General features: G+C 41.1%; 1 protein-coding gene across 2 annotated transcripts in view; it reads right to left on the bottom strand.

Moving 5' to 3' along the window:
• PLCB1 (phospholipase C beta 1) overlaps positions 1-22,377 on the bottom strand; it is a 374,348-nt gene that overhangs the window by 248,219 nt on the left and 103,752 nt on the right. The gene's annotated exons all lie outside the window — the stretch shown is intronic.

Raw genomic sequence — 22,377 nt, forward strand, 5'->3', positions numbered from 1 at the left:
GTACTTCCAGGTGTGGCTGAGCAACAGTAAGCATCAAAATCTTTCACAAGAGCCAGATTTGCACTTTTTTTCACCTTGCTGTTAAAAAAATTGGTGGATTCTTGACTCTGTGGCTCTCTTTCTAAACATACTGCTTACCTTTGAAGTTCAACTTTGATTGCTTTTAAATGATTAATCATCAGCTAGCCACAGATCAAGTGTCTCTATTATAAAGCCCTAATTTGGTTTACAAAGCTGAATGAATGGAAGATCTCTGTGCTGCCTTCCCCAAGACCACGAAAGAGCTCTTCTGCTGAGACTTAATCCTACATGAACTAACCACAACGAAAAGGCTTACAGAGATCAAAGGGTTTGAAGTGAGACCATAATAGTAAGCAGAATTCACTTTTTCACTCTTTCATTGACACTGCTCAAGTGCAGAATGCAAACCTGTATGTCCAAGCAAAACCAGCAGAGGAACAGCAGCCAGAAAACAGTCTCTACTGCTTAAAAGGCTGTTTGTGTTCAATTTTATGTGGAACTGACATAGCTGTAGTCACGGCTATTATTAAAAAAGCTGCTCTTATTAAAATAAACCCACATTTTGAGTTGTTTTACAAAGTCAGGATTCTTAAATCAACCTCGTGAGGCCAGGTGGAAGTACTTGGCTAACTGGCTAAACATGCAACGTGCTGGAAAAACAGCAGTTCTCACTGATAGTCTGTTCTGAATTGGTAACATTGATCCTAGAATAATAGACCCGAGATTTTAAGAGCCCATAATCTTTATATTTTACCCATTTTCCAAAATGCCAATTCCAGACAGGTGATTCTGATGCTTTTAAAACTGTATCTTAAGTTCCTAAAATGGCATTTTATAATTTGAAACATCAAAATTTAGAACCTGAAGCTGTAACCACATAAGTACTTAGGGACATAACTTCTAGTACTAAGATAAAATGTTTTCTATCTATCTGCTGTAGGTCAGAAAAATGCCTCACACTTTTGCCCCTTGCATCAAACAGACAGAAAAATACCTCAAAGAGGATTAAAAACTGTACATGAATGTCTTTATAGCGGTATCAATCCTACAGAACAAAACATCTGCCAAGTCACAAGATGCAGGATCTTAAATTTGTGAACTGTGGAACAACAATGAAAGTAAAATGTAGATGTTTAAACTTCAGCTTTGTAACATGTCCACAAGCATTGCCATTGGTGCTGCCTAGGACATCTGAAGGTTATTAGACAATAGGTTTTTTTATGACAAAGAGCCTGTGTTAGACTACTGGAAGCCAAAAAGAGAAATGATTCATCCTCTGCCACGCCTCCAAAGTAATAATAAGGAACCCACAATTTTCTTCTCTTAATTTCATCAGGAAGTTGAAAGCTAAACAGTCTCGAAAACATAGAATAAAAAAAATAGGGCAAAGTCAACATACATCTCAAGTGGCCAGTTTTTGCCTCAACCTGACCAGTGGCTGACATAACTGAAATTCTTGAGCTCATGGCAATTTGAAGTGAGCAGTGGAAGTGACATGGCAATAAAGTGAGTGAAAGCGTGGTATTACTAATTGCTTGCACTGCAGCAACTATCTCTATTATTCACAGAAAGTTTATGTGGCTGCCTTTCAATGTTAGGCCAGACTGTCGTCATCGCTGCATTTGCCATCTTTATGCTTGCATTGAAGGTTAAGGGAGATTTGTAGAGAAGATGATTCTAATAACATTTCCTTTCACATTCTCAGTCTCATATATCAAACGTGTCCAACTATGAACGGTAAAAGCACTGTCCAAAAAGTTGCTTTTGAAGGGTCCTACAAGGAAAACAAATGCAATCACCACTAAAAACAAAGGCCTAGAGAAAGCAGGAACTGTTCTCCCTGTGCTCCACAGAGCCTGTTTTTGAGTGTACAACCATGAAGGACAAGAGTTCAACATAAACCCAAATCTCTTCTGAGGACTTCTTTTTTCGTGTCCATTCAACCTCTATCCTCCTGTGCTGCTTAATGAGCCTGGTGACATGATATGCAGGTTCCTTCTTGTGCAGTTTACAATCTGCAGTGTCACCTCACGTTGGTGCCAGAAGTCAGGAGTCAACTACAGTCTGCCCAGAAGGTATAAATCATATAAAATACGTCCAGCTCTTCTCATTTCTAAACAAAGACTTCCATTTTTTCTCTCTTCTCTCCAGACTCTAACATTTTACTTAGGAAATGACAGGATGCTACAAATAATTTGTTTCCAGTTCTTGAATTGTTTTTCCCTGCGGCTAATTACATTAATAGACTTCCCTGGGTTTAATTAGTATTTTGTCTAACCCTAGTTGATCGTTAAAATTTCATTTAATCTGATCACTAAAGTACATATTTTAAGTCCAGTCCAGATGAAGGAATTGCTAGTGTACAATTACCACTGAGTGGATGAGCCACTAAATTTAACTAAGGCCAGGGCATTTTTCACTCCTAAATTTAATTTCAGTATCTCAACTCCATTAGTGTGGATTGCAGGACCGTCCTCCTCATTTAACTGACACCAACAATAAATCAAGAGCTCCTATTTTGTATTTTGGAGACTGTAATTCTCAATTCCTGTCACTCGACAGTCGCAGGCGGCTCTCCCCTACACAAGCTTCTGTCTGTGTCTGAGCCTCGCTGGTAGGTAACAGCAGACATAGCTTCATAGAATCACAGAATCACTTCAGCTGGAAGAGATCTTTAAGACCATCAAGTCCAGCCTTTGGACTTCATACTAGCAATACGTTATTTTGTCAATAAAGCCATTTCACCAAGAGGAATAAACTTCTGCCGGTAAAACACTTGTTTTGCTTCCATGATCCTGTTTCTGGCAAAACCTCTAAAAGTGCATCAGTCTTGAAGCAGCTGAACCTCCCATACAGGTTTGGATGAGCCATGGTTTCAGGTGAGTTATTGGGCTGTGGAGGCCCAAGGGAGAATTTTTATAAGCCCAGAGCTGTCAGCAAACATAACTCCATGGCTCCCTGCCCACAGGGGTGTATTAACTCCTTTCAGAGAAGTGTTATGTGAAGGCGTGGGCATATCCACTTCTCCGTTTATATGAAGTGCAACAACTCACTGTGGAGTAGTACATCCTGCAATTCCCAGCAGGTGAGACTAAATGATACAGCAAGAAGTCATACTGTAGCTAAAAAAAAGTCTTGAAAATATGGCAAACAGATGAAACTAGTTCTTTCCAAGGAAACGACAGCACAAGCACATGCAGCCAAAACAACAGCAAAAGTGAAGTCCAAACTTTCTGTATATATTGATGTAAAGATCAAGCAACAAACTCAACTGCGTGGGCACAACATGATCCTCCTTGAGTTTACACAGACCTAGATAAAGCCCCAGAAATGGGCTTACTATAGAGAACTTTACCTTATTTACCCAATTTACCCAAGTGCCAACTTAGCAGCAGCTGCTATAAGACAAACTTCAAGCCGCTAGACCTCCACCCCAATATAGAACCAAATAAACTGCTGTGTTTTAGGCATTTATTAGACAAGTTCAAGTGTTTATGTTGTTTAGGGGTTTTTTTAGTGGAGTTGGCCTTACATAAGAAACAAAAACCCAAACACAAAGCCCTTTCCTTCAATTGGCAGTTCTGTCTGCATGACCATTTAAGAAAGCAGCTACTTTTCTGGTTGTGCCTAAATACCACCTTTAGTGTTGTATTAGAAAGCTGCCTCTAGAAAACCAGGCTTTTCCTTGATTTCCAAATGAATTCTGAATTTGCCAAATACTATCAGGCTATGAAGCCTCAAGTCCACGTGGCTGGCAATCAGTGACAGAAAATTGAGGCAGTAGAGTTTTCCAGTGGAAAACTTTCAAACCTCAAACTGAAAATACTTCTTATAGATTAATGAAGGTTTTTTTATTGCTGATGCTGCCTACAGTGACTTCTATTTAACTTCTGTTGCTAGAATTCCTCAGTGATTATTCTCATGATGTAATGGCCATCTATTTCTGTGTTATAATCTGTTATCTCCACGTCAGAAGTAGTCATGACACTGGATACAGAGCCTGACACTGGATAACTTGTAGAATCATTATTTCCTCTCCTTATGTTTCACTTCTTTACAATGCATGAAATATACCTGACACCTCTGTGATAAAAGGAATTTACCTGCAAAATCTCTGCTGCTTGTGACTACTAAGAGACTGATTTTGCATGGTGCCAAGTGTCTAAGTGCAGCAGAATGACTTCAGCTCCCCACTTCTTGATTTCGTTCAGATGGAAACGCTATTCTGATACTTACATTAAATCTTGACTAATTGCTGCTAGGGGCTAAATCTTGACAACCCAGATGTTCACAAGGCCTGGTTTACATATATTTGTGCTAGCAGTCTTCAGGTGAAACTAAGAACATATGAAATTGAAATAATTGTTTGTATTGCCAAGACTTTGCTTTAATTCCACAATGCTTTAATAACCCTCTTACAGCCTGCCTCGTGTTGTTTATTTGGAAGAAAGCAGCTTGCATGAGGAAGATAATTCGATTCAAAAAATGCATTGCCTGTAGATGTCTCCAATACGTAGAATATTTTGGTCACTGATGTTTATCAGAAGGGCTTTGCTTCTCTTTTTACACTGAAGCCATAATACTGTTCCTTAGGGGAAAAGGTTAGCTGATACACAAATAGCTTCGGATTTGATTCTGTTAAAAGTTTTGTTGCAGGTCTGAGCTCCCCTGGCCATTTTTCTTTGCACAAGTCTTTCCCACCAAGTATTGGTCATGCTCTGACTTCTGTTAGATATTTTTGATGAGTAGAATTCTTGCAGCTAGTGTAGAGGCTCAGAAACAAAACAAAGCTGATTTGTAAGCACTTGTATTATCTAAAGCTGTAGCTCAGCTGCTTATCCAAACTTCCATTATAAATCTTGGCTGCCTTGTAAATCTTAGGTAAGATCTTTTCATTAAACCACTAACCACTACAATGAAAATTCAGTAAGGAAAAACCAGTGTTTTGAAATGAAATTAAAACAACAAAGAAGCTCTTATTCAACCTATTAGTACTTGAAGAACTAGATTTCTAGAGACAATTAAAGACAATTGAACTGCAAAGCTCCAGAACCCCATTCTAACAACAACAGGCTGGCAGAGGAAAATTCAAGGAAGAAATCAGAGCTCTGTTGAAACTACTGATGTTTTGCATTCCTTTTGCTTTTAGAACACACAAATGGTAAATGCACTCAGAGAAATTCTGCTGCTTGCAATTCAACAAGCAGCATGTATGTGAGAGGGGAATCAAGCAGCTGCGTTTTCCACAGTCTGTAACGGCTAATCAAAAGCAGAGAGCTGGTATCAGTTCCAGAACAAACTACTGTTTCATCCTCTCTCTCTGTAACCAAAGTCTTCACATGTTGTCCTTCAGACTCCACCCACTTCTTGACAACTTAATCGTGTTTTCAGATTTCAGCACAAGGCAATTTCTTTTCTTGCCAGGGAATACAAGGTTATGGCATGTCCTCTGCTCAGCCTCCTCCATTGCTGTTATTTTCTGCACAATTAGCATTTGGTTGCACACCCTTTCAGGAGCAGAGAGCCCTTGTTTAATTAACAGCATCCTCAGTCAGAGATTACCCAGTGATACAAAAGGGAAATGTCTTCATGGGTATTTGAAGAGAGAGAAGTATTTGCAGAAAGACCTCATTCCACTGAACATCTTGCCTCTGACTCCAGACCTGGGACAGGGTATATTTAGCCACTGTTTTTGAAGCAACTCTTTCTAATTTGCTTCCAAGTACAGACTCACAATTTTGGTTTAAATACTACAGCTCAACTCAAAAAGCTTAATGCTATCTCCTATTAAAAAAGGTGGTCTTGACTAACACGGAAGGGTGGCATTCACAGAAATGCTCAAGTGGCCTGAAGAAACTTGCTCTATACCTGTACAGAGACCTCTGCAAAGGAGAGGAGGCTCAAGATAGAGGATCAAATAAGCTGGAGGTGTAGAGGAAAATGGATAGCAACAATACTGTGTGCAGCACCTTCACAGGCTGATGGTTTCAAGAGTTTTCTGTCCTGCTGCTAACTGATCTCCAGTCTCACCCAACGTCCTTTCCAAATAATACACTTGAGCTCAGTCTCTTTTTAGCCTTCTTTTTTTCGAGGGGAAAACCCATCCTCCCAGTGGGAGTTCCTTATTGGGAAATTGTATTAACTAACAAGCAAAGGGCAATTAGGAAAGACATGCTAACAGGACATTTTACATTATTTATCAAGTGACATAAACTTTACTCAAAGTTCATTTCACCAGCACCACAGCAAGCACCACGGCACCATTTACTTATCTTCAGCTGCTGCAAATCCTCAGAGTCCGAGGATGGAACTAGAACAGCGTTAACTCCAGTGTTTCTGTGTCAGGTGGTGCCTTGAGAAGCCGCTTATCCACAGGTTCCCTTTCCAAGATTCTTTATTTGATGTGAAACAATCAAGAACAGACAGCTATGGAGCCATGCAAATCAACAGCAGTGACTCAGTGGCAGCAGATGCTTATCTTTCTTCAATCATCAGATGTGTACATAGCAAGAAAGATTCTTCAGAGCCATAGCTATGTCTTGTGCATACCTTACAAACCTTCAGCTTTCCTGTTTCATAGTTCCTGGGCTTTGTCAGTTAAAAACAACCTCTCTTTCTCCAAGAAAAAAATAACTGATGATTCAGAGATGCACAATGAGTTGAAATATTCCAGGTTAGGGAATGAAAATAAAACAGCATGTGTATCAAATGTGATGAGGTTGTCAGGATTTTCCTCCCAGATTTATGGAAACAGATGAGATGTTACATAAATTCCTCACTGCTAATTGAGGTTAAGCTGTACTGCAGGTCACCAATTTAGAACATTTTACTATTCTGACCTAAAAGATTTACTTACAGATACAAGTACTGTTTTCCATAATTTCCAGTTGTTGTTGAAAATAATAAATTACAGCTGATTTTTTCCTAAAGTAAGATTCATAAAACTGAAGAAACTCTCAACCCTAAAGATTTGGTGATTTTGTGACTTCATATCATCAATGAAATGTAAATGCAGAAGAAATACTTCAGTAAACACAGCACAAAGGCTGCTGCTTCATCTCAATGCTTCACTCCAAATTTACAATACCCACACTATCTCTACTTCACTGTAGAAAAACAAACAAATATTAAGGGCACTGTCTGATTTAGCTACTACTGGGAAATTGCATTAGGCACAGATCCCAAAATAATAACTATTCTGCTCCTTGGCTTCTAAACAAAGCACACACATTTGCAAACACTCTCTATGCCGTGCATGTTGGCCTGCAGTTTGTTAGAAAAAAAAGCAAAAAGACCACATGGATAGTGCTGCAGATAACATATCTTCATCTTTCATTTGGGTTAAGTCATCTCTTACCTCACTGAAATAACACCCATACAGCTCCAGAAGTACAAACGGTTCTGTCTTTAAACATACTGAGAAAAACGTGAAAATATTTGGGAATAGATTGTAATGCTTTGTACAGAAAGATCAGAGGAGCAAGAGGCCATGAGATTTGAGATTTGTTTATATCTATCTTCCTACATTGTTGGTGCTTTAACTGACCAACACATGCTGCACATTGCTGCTGCGTAACGTGGACAATAGGATGACAGGAGGGTTTTCATTAATAGAAACATTGGGGTTGGCTTTCTAGGATTAGACAAATTAGATTTGAGCTCTCAAACATGAAGTGCACTGTCAAATGTAATTTCTTCTTCCAAGAAACATGTCATAGAAAAAGGAATGGAACTGTAAATAGATTATAAAGCGTACTTAAACTGATTACAGGTTAACGCGTGGTCATAACCAAAGACACTGTAGTGGTGCTGGCTGCCTAGCTTTGAGCTATTTCAGAGTGATTTCAGGAAGCAAGAATAACTATGAAGCAACCTCCTTGCAGAAAGAGAGAAATGCACTGAAAATGCAACCACACCAAGCATAAATACTTGGTTGGGTCGGGTGTAAGTAAACAAACTGACATCGACAGAAATCCATAACCGCGGGTGCTTTGAGCACCACTTCAAACCACTTCAAAGTAGTAACTGCTTTGATTCTGGTTAGGAGTAAGTAAATATAGTTGCAGAAAGAGTAGAGAAATAAATACATCAATGTAATAAAACTGTACCAGCATTTTTAATTGCTGCTTAGTGCAATTTTTCCTGGCTTAGCTCTTTCCCAATAAAAACTAACTAACTGCTAAGATTGTGCAAGGTGCGCTTTGTGAAGCTCCACAGCTTCATCAGGCTTTGCCAGATGCTATTTGGAGAAGTTCTCTCCCACTTCCCATCCCTTGTTCCCTGCCCAGCCCCGCAGGCTCCCTGATGCTCCATGCCAACACATGGCTGCACAGCCAAAGGAGCCAGGGAAACAATCCAACTGCACTGACCCTAAGGGAAAAAAGCACATCTGGTTTGCAGCTCCGTGAGGTCCCTGGTGTAGGGGACCCTTTGGTGTACAAATGCTTCTGATGCTACAAGTAACGTAACATCTTAAAGGTTCATCCCAACGGTTTGTCTTACCCCACAGAGTATATGGAGCTCACTCTTGAGGCTCCTTGAACCGCGGTCCTTTGTGTTAGGTCCTCTACTGCTGTTTTCACATGTTTCACACCACCCCTGACAATCTCACGTCCTCTAATTGGTCTTTGGTTGCCTCTCCAAGATAACTGCATTCAACTGATGAAACTAATGCTTCATTCACAGAATCTTAAGGGTTGGAGGGGACCTCGAAGGATCATCTAATCCAACCCCCCTGCCAGAGCAGGATCACCTACCAGGAAAAAAAAGACACTTCTAACTGAAGATAGGCACACTAAAAAAACACAACAATCAACCAAATCATTTCCTACATTTCTAAAGGAGTGTATTGTAGACAGTACAGTTCATGCTCTGTAACAGGACTCCAACCTAGAGCCGAAACAAACAGAAATTTGAAGAAATCTCTTTGTTTCAATATAAAACTACATCAAAAAGTAGATGATTTCCACTGATAGCAACTATTTCAAAGGAGCAAATAAACAGAAACGTTTGCAACAGATATCAATTAATAGCTATTGTTCTAAAACACATCAGATTTCCTCCAAGTCTCCCTCGTGGTGTCGTTTGCTCAAAACGTTCATCAGAATTCTTTTGTTCAATTCATTCTCCTGCTTAAGAAATAAAATTTATTCCACATGTAAACAGTCTCCAGAGATTTTAATTCAACTCCTCATGTATATATACAAAGAAATGGGAACAGACAGGCTGAAAACCAAACAAAACCAGGCTGCCTGAGCTGCGTGTGCCTTCCCATCTCAGGCTTTCCAAGCCTTTTTAACCCCAGTGGCAGTCGCTGCCCACATCACTCATCTCTGCATTTCTAGAAAGCTTTTCCAACACAACAAGCCATGGGATGTATTTCCCAGCCATCGTTTCCAGTATTAGTGCTTTCGTTCTTCGTTTGTATATTACTTTCCCTTAGACATAAATGACGTGATGAGTCAGCCCGTGGTCTCTTTGCAACGCGACGGCATTTCTGTGTGTTATATCCGTTAATCAGTGGCAAGAGCAACTTGGGAAACAGTGATTTGTGAAGTGCAGAGCCCACTCAAGTTTGCTTTTCAAGCTGAGAACTTGCAATTTGAAGGAAAATTAAAAGCAAGCCAATCAACTCACTCTGGGTGACAGGAATTTTAAAGAACGCTGCCACAAACCTCAAGAATAAGAAACACTGAAATACAGCTTTTTTCATCCTTTCCTTTGGTGATTTGCCTGTTGATCGCCTGTTCCTTTCTTGGAGGTATTTCTAAGCCTTCTGTTTCGTAAACCCAAACAAAATCAATCCCTTTGCTAAACTGCAATCACACACTGATGTGAGTGCAAAGACCTGAAGGCAGCAAAGGCAGCCCTACGCCTGTTGCCTGTGCTCACAGTCCCAGTGAGAAAAGCATTTCTTTCCTTATTTCATGTTGGGGGTGTGCTCTCCCTGACATCAAGGAAACTGGAAAACATGTGATATACTGATAAGCATCCTATAAATAGATTTTTACTTTCCCCAAGAACTCTGATTTGCAGCAATTGATATAAATAAGCTTTAAAGCCTTTGACAAACAACACTCCAAACCTACTCTGTTGTTTAAACAACTGTCTCGGTGGCACAAGTGAGCATGAAATCCACGGCTCTGCCCTCTCCATCCAAGACAGGACACATGGCTTGCAATGATAGCTTTGGCCCTGTGTTTTTTTTGTGCATGCTGCTGAAACCACAGAACCTATGTTAACACATACACAGTGGTCCCAGACTTGTGGCATTGCAATTCTCAAGCATATAGAAAGCACATAGAAATGGTCAGGAAAACGTGCATTATTTAGCTTTTCTATTTCCAGCCCTCTTATTTTCAGCAGGTAGAACAACTGTACAATGTTCATCTGGGTAGATCAGACTAAGTCTTCATGCAATACAATTTAGTACTCTCAGAAGCAAATGACAATGTGCACCCAGGGAAGAAAAAACCCACCCATCTGCATCTCCAGCAAGGTCCACTATTTTCATGCAAATAAAAGCACTCTATCCTCATTTCCCCCCCCTTGGTTTATAAGCTCGTTAAAATGATAACTCTTTCTCATATTGAACTGCAACTGAAACAACTTTGTAGCAAACAGTTTTATGATAGGTTTGCCAGTAACTCCAAGAGTAAAGGCAAATGCTTTTTCTTATACTCTAAATAATCCTGCAAATAGTTTTGGGTGTATCTTCAGGATAAACTGCATGACTAACAGGCGCCGTTACTTCTCAGGGGAAAGCTTCTGACAACACTTTTACATTGTCATCACTCATCCTAATTCTGCACTGCTTAATATAGACAGCTCTTTAAAGGAAGCTTTGTCTCCCAGTTCTCCAGTTCTGGGATCACACTTTTCCTGCATGTGCAAAACAAATACTTGGTCATTACAGGTTTTCCTCCAACAAGACTTCTGAAGCATATGCTTTGATGAATCAGGCTCTGTAAGCAGACACGATAGCAATACATTTCCTTTAAATGGGATGTGTGTGGCTCAGTCATATAAACCCAGCTCAGATAATTGGCTCTCATCACAAAGTGAATTCACAGTGGAGATTGTAAAAGAAACGTTACATAACTGGAGCATACTGGTATAGGAGCAAGAACTGAGCATGCTGGTATAGGAGTGCTGGAGAGGTGCTCAGGTTAGTGCTCCCTTACTCTGTGGAGCTGCACAAACTTGTTTGCTTGCTGAGTGCTGGAACAGAGATAGCTCAACATCATCTGAATAATTATTGCAAATATTCAAACAGTTTGCAATGATGGTTTTTCCTAAAGCCAGCGTGGAGGTATCTACAGTGCCAGCACTAGGCACCTCATCTAGGGGCATGGAGGAGAGAAGCTCAGGACCCCATCACCCACAAGAATAAAGTCTCTTTTTGTTCCACACAGAGACAGAGGCCTCTGGAGAACAGCTCGTGGCTCCTCCATCAGGGTGGCAGAACCCATGACATGAGCACCACCACTTCCACTGCATCTTCTCTTCCTTCCCCTGGCAGCTCTACCAGTTGTAGAATATCCATTTTCCATATTGCCAAGAATACCATTGTTGTAAAGAGCATAAAACTGTCCCTGGGTAGCTGTGTTTCACCAGATGGCAGAAAGCTAACAGAGGTTGTATAACATTTGTTTACAGCCTGGTAAGTTTTATCACGGCACTTGTAACTTGCCCAAAAAAGTTTTCAATTAAAAGTAGAAAACTCAGTACCTCCCTTTCAAATAGATGGGCATTTAAATGCTTTTAATCAAGGCTGTATCTGATACCTAAAAAAACAGTAAAGGGTTTCTTCTAATTACACCATTGTCAAGTGCAAAAATATTAAATTAGCAGTATCAAGTGATTATGCTTTCAGAGAAGAAATCACTTTCAATATCAACCAAAAGGAAACCAAGCATGATCAAAATAGGAACAGACCTGAGCACAGCTTTCAAATTCTTTTATTATGTAAGTAGCAGTTAAATAATCCTACTTCTCCTCCCACCATTTGCAACTCTCCTGACTCTAGCAGCTTGTAAAAAATACAGTGTAAAGAAAAAATCAGCTTCCCCAACTGAAATACTGCCCCAAAGGTAGCAGTGTCTTACCAATGAGCTTGATCATATTCAGTGTTGCCTATAACAAAAGTTCCTTTGAAACGTGCAGAAGTGTCCCTCCTTTGACTACAGCAGCAAACAGACACCACGATTAATGTGTCAGTGATGATGGCTTGCAACCAAGCACAAACCTCATCCCTTTGACAAATGAAACATTCACCATCTTCAAGGGCTTGGTGCTCTCATAGGACCCAGGAGGAGTCAAAAACTAAGTCAAACTACTCTAGTACACGCTAGCAGAAGTTTAATGCTGTCTCCTCCACAGTGAAGGTGTTTGGTTCTTACAGCTGAAAAGCAAAATCGGTGCATAGATCACAAGAACAAAAGCTGACCTGGGAGGCACTAACCAAAGCAGGAGTGAATTTCCACACCATCAGCAGCCTCAGCCCCTGAAGCACCCCAGTGCCTAGGGGTTACTGATCAGATCACTTCCAAGGACAATGTGAAAGCCACTCCAAAACAAATTCTCCTCTTTCATTTAAAACCAAGCAGCCCCAAATGTCTGCAGCAGTTCTGAAAACATCATTCTGTCACTGACTGATGAAACACACACCTCCAGACACAACCAGCATCCTCCTCTTCCTCCTGCCACTCACCTACCAACCACTTGCAAGTTTACCCTGGTAGCAACAGTCCATGGCTGTGAAGAAAGACTTGGCCATTGTTAAAAACAAGCAGATACAAATATTTCTGAAGGAAAAGGTGATACTCTGTCTTACAAAACCAGAGTGTTATTTGAGGTGCATTTAAACACAAAGAAAGAAAAAGGGAAAGAACTATCAGGCTGCAGTTCAGGGCTTAGTCCCAGAGTCAGCTTTGGGAGGAAGGGCAGAAAGGCATCTTTGACCTCATCAAAGCAAAACAGAGCAAAACTGGATTAACTAGGTTAGCTAATATCAGCTTTCCTTCTCAAATTGCTGAATTTCCTAATTTAGATTTTGGTTTTTAGCAAAAATATACTGCAGACAAGAAGTCCATGTTGGCTTTGTTCTTTAATGTGAAGAAGGGAGCCTGACTTTCAGTAAGAGCCCATGGCAGGTTGAGATCTGATGTCTATCAGCCATCCCAACACACTCTAGTTTCTTCTGTTTGTCCCCAAAAGTTGGTAACCATCCAAGAACTCTCCTTTAGTTTACCTGAATTGGGTTTTGTTTTCTTTAAATGTGGTAATAACATGCAAATTGCTGCTGTTATTTCTGAGATGAACATGACTGTCTTTCTCCTTGATATTACGACTCTACCTAGAGCAACTGCTCTGCTTCTGCCACTTCAGTAGCAAACATAATTTAATAAACATTCACAACTACAGCACTTTCTCATATAGATTCCCCTTCCCTCATATTTCATTAATCTTGGAGGAAGGAGGTTAACTCAGAGTAGTGACAACAGCAACCAAAAATCTTTGGGTAATTTCAGTAATGGTATTATCAATATTGGATGCATTTCAAAACAGGGAAAAAAAAGTGCTTGGGATGCACTGCAAGTCTGCCCTGTGATCAGTACAGCTCCTCTCAACTGCCAGAACCTTCCATCACTAAATTCCTCATAAAAATCACTGGGCTGCTAATGCTTTTCTCTGTATTTGAACACAGCAAAAAAGGTCTCATCTCCTCTGACTTCTTTTTATCAAAAAGAACTCTATTTACCAGTTGTAATAAAGCTCAGTGTTTACCACTGTCTTGCAACTAGGACTGCATATAACTTACTTGTAAGAAAAGAAAGTAATTGAGACCCAGAGCCCCTATATAAGGCCAAACCTTGACAGATTCACAGCTTGCTAGAAAGGACCTAACCCCAGCTGCTCACCTTTCTGTCTGCACATCACATCTGCTCTTCACTGTAGGCATTGACTATTGCAGACACAGCAGAAGCCCAGCAACCCAGATTATGATGTTAGTATTTACAAGTTATACTGACACGTGTTTTAGGATTCCTCTAGGGGAAAAAAACTGAGGAAAAGCTACTGTATTTTTTTAACAGGTGTTATCATGATGGAATGAACTCAGATTTATTTTCACTGTCTTTAAGTCTGTTCCTAAACTGTGCTTCTGCAAGTTTTTAATTCCAAAAAACAACAAAGAAACTAGATACTGAAAAATATCACAGCCAAGAACTCCCAGCCAAGGATACTTCTTCTCCTAAGTAAGGTAATTGGGTTTTTATCCAAATTTCCCAAGTTAAACAAGGTAACTCAGCAGCTCACTAACCTACACCATGTGGAATCCACCTTCAAAAGAGCAAACCTGCATTTTCAGGGATTGCTGTAATTTCCAATTACACACTCGTTTTTCTGCTTTGTTTGGTGATTCAATCAAGACTGTTCCACTAAATAAAAACAGAGCTACGCTGAACCTTAGTGTAAGATCATCACTGAATCTGCCCTCTCTGCACACTCTTTCTAGGACATGTCACAATCCCAGAGCATTGCTACATTGCCAATATTTCACTAGGATCCTTGAAATTTCAGGCTGCTCTAGGGTATGAACTCCAGCTCACACTCAAGGCCAGGAAAGTTCTGTACCACACAAATGACAAATAGGTCCATGCATGGGATTTCTCTGCAGACTGCTTTTCTCAAGAGGAACAAAGACCTGAATTGTATCACCAAAAGACAAAATATGAAGGATATTGGACACTTGCAGTACTAATAACTGTGCAAAACAAGAGTGACAATCAGAAAACAGGCTTCAATTGCACCTATATGCACCTCAGGTGCAGATCTGCCCTAATGAGGAGAGGCTATGGCACTTCAACCCATTCAACTTTGGAGGGACAGAAATGCTTCTCTTTGGAAAGGATGTACCCTTCAAAACCTGAACAAACTTGGCTAACACAGGTATAGCTGCACATCAGTCTTAGAGCACTTTTTACCAGGAATACATTGCACATTATTCCAGTGAATCACCAAGGGCTGAAAATCTTCCTGAAGCAAACCTTTAGCCCTCAGAAAATGTTCTTTTGGCACTCACATCTAGATAACCATTTTGCTCTTGCCTGCACATGCTTGTGTATCAGTGAGTGTTGCCATCCATTTTGCAGGAACATCCCTGTGGATGGCTCGTTAACACCTCAGGAGCAGAACAGTGTGTCTGAACTCCCCAGTGGCAATAGCTGATAATTTTGTTTATTTAACTAGGATTAAGGTTGGGAGGCCATGGAGCTGAGAGAGCAAGAGACAGGTAACTCATGTTGCATACAGCAGTAAGATTTTATTATCACTACACGAATACTGCTCGGGATTTATTTAAAAATGAAGCATTCCTATGCCTTACTGTGCAGCATCATCTTATTTATAGCTCAGAAAGGAAGGATATTTGGTTTGGTTTCTGAAATATTCTACTGTATTTAAAAAAACTCCAATCTATGAGATATTTGGATGTACTTGCCTCTACCTTCTTGTGTATCCACAGCAGACTAGAGCAAAAAATAGTCTAATCTCTACTTGATGCTTTGGAAAAATGGTAACATGGATTTAACAGAATATACTTATGGCATCCTGGGATGCATCAAGAAGAGTGTGGGCAGCAGGTCGAGGGAGGTTCTTCTCTCCCTCTACTCTGCCCTGGTGAGGCCTCATCTGGAGTCCTGTGTCCAGTTCTGGGCTCCTCAGCTCAAGAGGGACAGGGAAGTGCTGGAGAGAGTCCAGTGCAGGGCCAACAAGATGATCAAGGGCATAGAACATCTTTCATACGAGGAAAGGCTGCGGGACCTGGGGCTGTTTAGTCTGGAGAAGAGGAGACTGAGGGGAGATCTTATTAACATTTATCAATATCTAAAGGATGGGTGTCAGGAGGTTGGGACATCCCTCCTTTCTATAGTAGACAGTAACAGGAGAAGGGGTGATGGGATGAAGCTGGAACACAAAAAAATTCCACTTAAACATAAGAAAAAGCTCTTTCCCTGTTCAGGTGAGGGAGCCCTGGCACAGGCTGCCCAGAGGGGGTGTGGAGGCTCCTCCTTGGAGGGCTTCAAGACCTGCCTCAACATGTTCCTATGTGACCTGGTCTAGGTGACCCTGCTTCTGCAGGGGGGTTGGACTGGATGATCTCTAAAGGTCCCTTCCAACCCCTACCATTCTATGATTCTATGATACTTACACTACTACATTGTAAATAGCCACAGTTTCCTGCTGCTTTGTACTTCACACAAACCCCTGGTTATTTCTATTTGCTCCCAATAGATACCTTGTCTGTAGCTGACTCTCTTTTAAGTTCTGTTTTCACACTCCTAACAAAACCTTTCCCTCCACTTGTGGTAGCGGTCTCTTTGCAGAACACTTGTGTCCCTACAAGGCACAGCAGGAGACGTGCAACGGGCACCACTGGTGTGGCTGGGGCATCCACTGGTACAGACATGCCTTGGGACACACACAGACCGAAACACCAGAGTGATGAAACATGGATTATTTATGGCAGGGCTGTAATTATTTTCCAATCAAAGTTTGATCCATGAGAGCCAAGTTTCTTCTCATCACTTCTCCGTAGATATCCGTACTGGACAGCATACAAGTAGGGATTAACAAACATTAGGCAAATGTGCAGTTTTACAGCCAAATGTGCTTCACTGGAGACTGGGAAAGTGCTAATACAGGATGGAAGATAACACATGTTGAAGCTGGAATTCAAGCAAGCTTCAATAACTTCAGTAAGAATTTTTTTCTTCCAACTACTCTAAATCTCAAAAATTATCTTGAACTACAAGCTCTGTATAAAAAGACAGTTTATACTTATTCCTACTCAATCACAAATTGCCATTTGCCTGAAGGTTTCCAGACAGGGTTTGACATCACTGCAGCACACAGGCAGCCCCATCCACCATCATCTGCCCCCCAGCTATTCAGCACCTTGCTGTCCTGTTACCAATAAAATGCTCTCCTGACAGAGCTGAGTGGGGAAGGCATCTTCACCAGCTTGCACAGAAACTGGCATCTGTCACCCATGGTTACTCAGGATCTACACGTAACCTTTTGCTCCCCAGCAGTGTCTCTACTAAATCTTAATGGTTTTGCTGGGTTCCACCAGGAGATACTAAACAGAGTCATTTGTATCAGTCTGTTTAGCTTGGAGGAGACTGAGGGGTGACCTCATTAATGCTTACAAATACATGAAGGGTGGGTGTCAGGAGGATGGAGCCAGGCTGTTCTCAGTGATGGCCAATGGTAGGACAAGGGGCAACAGGTATAAGCTGGAACACAAGAGGTTCCAAAGAAACACAAGGAAATGAGGGAGCACTGGAAGGGGGTGCCCAGATGGGGTGTGGAGTCTCCTCTGGAGATATTCCAAACCCACCTGGATGAGTTCCTGTGTGACCTACTCTGGGTGGTCCTGCTCTGGCAGGGGGTTGGACTGGATGAGCTTTCGAGGTGCAGTTTTATGCAACCAGTTGTTTACAAGAGAAGAGATGTTGTGGGAAATCACCAAGCTGGATTCCAATAAAATAGAGAAGTTTAAATCATTTGTTTGAAGCAACTATAGAAAAATGTTTCTGCTTTGGCATTTTCACTTGACCCTGTTGATTCCATGTTTGAATGCTGAGAGTATTGCACACCAGATGTCTCTCTGGATGCACAGTTCCACACTGCTGCTAAAGGATGTCCTTTAATATTTATGAAATATTTCTAGATGGAGATTATCACCCAGAAGGAAAGATTGGTACAACTCAGTTATTTGGAACCTTTACATCTTCTAATGAAAACAACTGAACTTTTTTCCAAGCTAAGTGTTCATGATAGATGCTGAATGCTGCATTTATCTTTATTACTTATTAGGTTTTCTATTAGTATTGCACTTAGGAGCCCCACTTTGCTCTTTTAGATACTGTACCAACACTGCAAAAAAAGGACTGTACTTTCCCAAGTCTTTATGATCTTAGTGCAAGTCAAAAGGCAACATGTGGATATGAACACACGAGGGATGCAAGATAACAAACAGGTCATATAGGACAGTGATAGCTGGTTTTAACATCTCAGTACAACAAAAAGCACCTCCAGAATAACTTCATAATTCCAACCATTTTCAGATTTTGTGCCAGCTACTGTAAAAATGCCATTTATCACATCCAAGGGAGCCTTATCACAATGGACAGTGGGCATGGGGGTGACACACTGTGTCACACTATGGCTGTGACACTGTCCCTGCTGCATCCTCCTCTCATTAGCATTATTAGTTGTGAAGGCAGGAATAAGACATCCGTGTCTCATTTTACTGGTCAGCAATGTGAGTGTTGTCAAAAGGCTGCTGACACAGGACAGGGCCTTGTCAGAGAGCTGAGCTGCTGAGCACACCGCTGCTGCACTCAGGCACACAGGTGACGGCTGCCAACAGCAACACCCATGCGGCTCACCACGGGTGGGACCCATCAGCCCAGAGATGCTGCTTGGCAATGCAGCTTTCCTCATGCAAGGCCTGTCCTGTGGCAGGGAAAGGCAAGGAGAGGAAAGAGCATAGATGGGATTACAATCAATGCCACCAGCCCAGGATATATTCCCATAGCACTCAACTTCACATCTGCATGAAGCACGTACTCAGTAGTTAAGTGATGACTCCATGCCCTCAGTGTGCTACTTTAATCCCCACTGCCACAGTTTGAAAGCTCACAATGGTGTCAGATGTATGGATTTAAAACAGTTTTGGAGTATTATGTGTGCCTGAGAGCACACAAAGCTGTCTCTGCCAATCTCTCTTCAAAAATCACACAAAGAGTCACACTAAAAGGAGAAAAAGGAAAAATAAAAGCACACAGGTTTTATCAAAAGCATCTTCAGCACTACCATTTAAAGCACAGCTCTACTAATACTCTCTGGTGTTCTCAGCAACTCAAATATCACATATTTAATTGAGCAGTGTCTACCTTTTCAAATTTAAATGTCAGGTTCTAAAATCACATTTATAAAATGCCTTTGTGCTTCTTAAAATACAGAATTTCTTGTTACGTACTTTGTACTGTGCATCTTGGCATGAGAGCATGCAAACTAAAAGAAGATGCATGTCTTAGAAATATAACAAAGAAAAACATAAAACCAAGCAGCACAGAAAACTAATTGGAAAGAATGAAACCTTTTTGCAAAGGCTTGGGCAAAACCCTGTGTTTTCTTCGTACCATGGATGTTAGTAAATGGTGAATCAGAGCTAAATTATACAAGGTGTGACAAGCATTTGAAAAGGTCTCAGTTCCCTAAGGATTAGAGGGTTGTAAATAAAACCACCTTCACCAATTTGGGCCCTTCTGGTGGTCAGCACCAGGATGCTGCTTGTCTCAGTGGTGGCTTCAGCCTCAGACATGAGCAGTCAAGTGAACAGCAGCAGCAGGCGAGGAATCTCTGCAGGCTTCAGAGCGCAGCTGCAAAACGCTTGTGCTTCTCCACTCCACTAAGCAAGCCACTGTGTTTGAGACATGGCTTGTGACTTGATGGAGCAGAAAGAAAATGGCTACTGTGCTGCTACTTAATGCCCCGGGGTTCTTTTGTTCATGCTTTCAGGAAGCATTATTCATGTTGCTTATGTTGATGCTTCTCCAGGTGATGGAGGAGTTCTCCACGCTCCCTGAATAGCAGCATCGGTAGGTTTATCTTTGGAGATGAGACTCTTTCCTGAAGTTGTTGACTTCCAACAGCTTTTCAAAAAGAAATTCAATAATTCAACCAGTACCAAACAAATCAAAGAAACCCACTAAACTCAAAGGCATCCAAGCCACACAGACACCTGTGTCCCTTCCTGAACGAGCAGCAGAACTTCACTGTGGGCACTGGGGAGACCTTTTCTGAAAAAGAGATCTGCACTGGTGGGGAAAATTTGGAAGAAAGATGCCCAGCACCATTAGGACTCTGGCTCAGTCTGATGGAGGCAAAGCCAAGCTCCAGGGAAACAGGCAGAGGAGAGGCTGTTTTTCCCCAAGCAGGGAAAACTCCTTTGCTCTCACAGTGACCACAGCTCCCACATTCTTTGCAGCATTTCCACTACTTGCATTTCCCTCTCTTTACAATTGCATCACTGGTCAATACCATTCAAAGACATTAATCTCCTTTAATAAAGTAAAACTAAATGTAGAGAAAATATTTATTCATTTAATCATTATTATGGAACAAGCAAGGAGTCATGCAGAAGAACAAACTGAGGGAGGGGTTCCAGGATGTCACCATTACCCCTAAGGTGAGTGGGAAGAAGGTAAGAGGAAGGTGTCACAGGATGTCACCATTACCCCTAAGGTGAGTGGGAAGAAGGTAAGAGGAAGGTGTCCCAGGTTGTCACCATTACCCCTAAGGTGAGTGGGAAGAAGGTAAGAGGAAGGTGTCACAGGATGTCACCATTACCCCTAAGGTGAGTGGGAAGAAGGTAAGAGGAAGGTGTCCCAGGTTGTCACCATTACCCCTAAGGTGAGTGGGAAGAAGGTAAGTGGAGTGCATGCTCCATTTTTATTTCTTTTTGGCAGAAATAGAACATTGCTTAGGCATAATTTACATTAGAGTTCCTAATTTAGCACCAAGGTTGTTGAAGGGAAAGCAATGTGCATTTCTCAGTAGATAAAAATAACAGCAATAGCAGCATTAGAAACCGGCAGAGCAACAGAAGTTGGTGCTGCAGAGGACAGGCTTGTTGCTCTCATGTGTGGTCTGTGTAGGCAGCTGACTTTTTCAGGGAATTTACTGAGTGGACCAAAAAAGAAACATAAAAAAATGTCTCTGTCATTTCCACATGCAGTCTAATCAGGATGGTTATAAATACAATACAATTGCCACAGTAAAGACCTTATCATAAAGAAATTAACAACTGCTCGGCTTTCAACTATTTCAGAAGTGACAGAGACCTCTCGTTCTCATGATAAAAGAGAAATAAAGAACTTGACCACAGAAATCAAGGGCTGCCAGCAGAAATGGATGTTCAGATATCACAAGGAAATCAAGTCATTGAATTGGGTTTGACAGGCTCTTGTCATTGGACCCGTTAATAAAAAGTTAGAGCTTTATTTGGAGGCAAATCACCTGAGCGCTATCTGCCACTTATTCATTAGTGACTGTGTGCTTTGAGTGGGATCACAAAAAGTTCTTCACCTGCATTTGTAAATCCAAGCAGCGAGTTAAAAAAATGAAGACAGAAATAAGGGATTACTAATGAGAAAACAGAGAGCAGTCTTCACTTTCTGCTTCCCTGCATAAATTCTACCCAAATGTCAGTAAAATCCCAGCAATTCTAAGTCGGTGCAATGGAGAGCAGAAGCAGATGCAGAACACTGAGGTCTTGATAGCTCTGATAATTCACTCACAAATCCTCATTTCCCTGAAAATCACCAGATTTTCAGTTAAATAACTATTCTGCCTTTCAGTGTTAGTCATCTTTGATAGTTTTCAACCCTGTCTAGTTCATGGAATGTTTCTTTTTCTCGACAGATGTGTTGGAAAGCAGCAAACCCTCTGCAGTGAGGAAGACATGGGCAGCTTTTAAACTACAGTTAAGACACTCCTGGAATCGTCTCACTTTACTGAAGCACGTGAAGAAAACCCACTAAATACAGAGAGGCTTGTGCTGATATCAATAGTAGTTGAAGTCTTGGCAAATTTCTCACATTAAAAAAGCTTAATTATTTTTTTTCTCTGTAGAGCTTTCTCACTCAAGTGAGAAAATTTGGGGCAGGGGAGCTGTGAGTGTTTTTAAAATTGGGGACTACATTCTATAAACATTTTGGCATTAGAGTGATTCCATCATTCATCGTTTCATCTCCTACAGGTTCCATAGCATATGTCATTTAAAGAAATTCATATCTTGCTGAACGATTTATGGTATCTTTGAGGGAAAACAGACTCATCAAATGCATCAAAAGTTTTCAATGTGAACATTTGCCATAGGGTTATTTCCTTATTCCTGCCAACTCATCCCCATACTATTTCTTGCTGCTAAAAATCACTTACACAGTTGCATTAAGATTTTAGTTTCCATAGAAACTGTTATTGGCTAAAGTAAATACAAGATGGTAAAAAGTGTGATTTCCCTAGTTCTGAGAGTGTGCTTGCAGCTGCCAAATTTTCACCACCTAACCTTTCACCAGTATTTACTGCCCTGGGACATTTTTAGCTACATCTCCCCGTTAAGAACATGGACACTCCTTGGAGTGGCACTTCTATGCTTCACAGAAGGTATGTGAATATTCAGAGCTATTTCTACCCCTCATTGCACAAAAGACAGTGCTTCTCCTCACTGCTTGTTGTGCTATTTTGTTTGGCAGACCTCTTTGCTCAACTTTACAAGTG

The sequence above is a fragment of the Colius striatus genome, chromosome 2 (genome assembly GCF_028858725.1).
Source record: "Colius striatus isolate bColStr4 chromosome 2, bColStr4.1.hap1, whole genome shotgun sequence".
In the NCBI taxonomy this organism is placed as follows: Eukaryota; Metazoa; Chordata; class Aves; order Coliiformes; family Coliidae; genus Colius; species Colius striatus.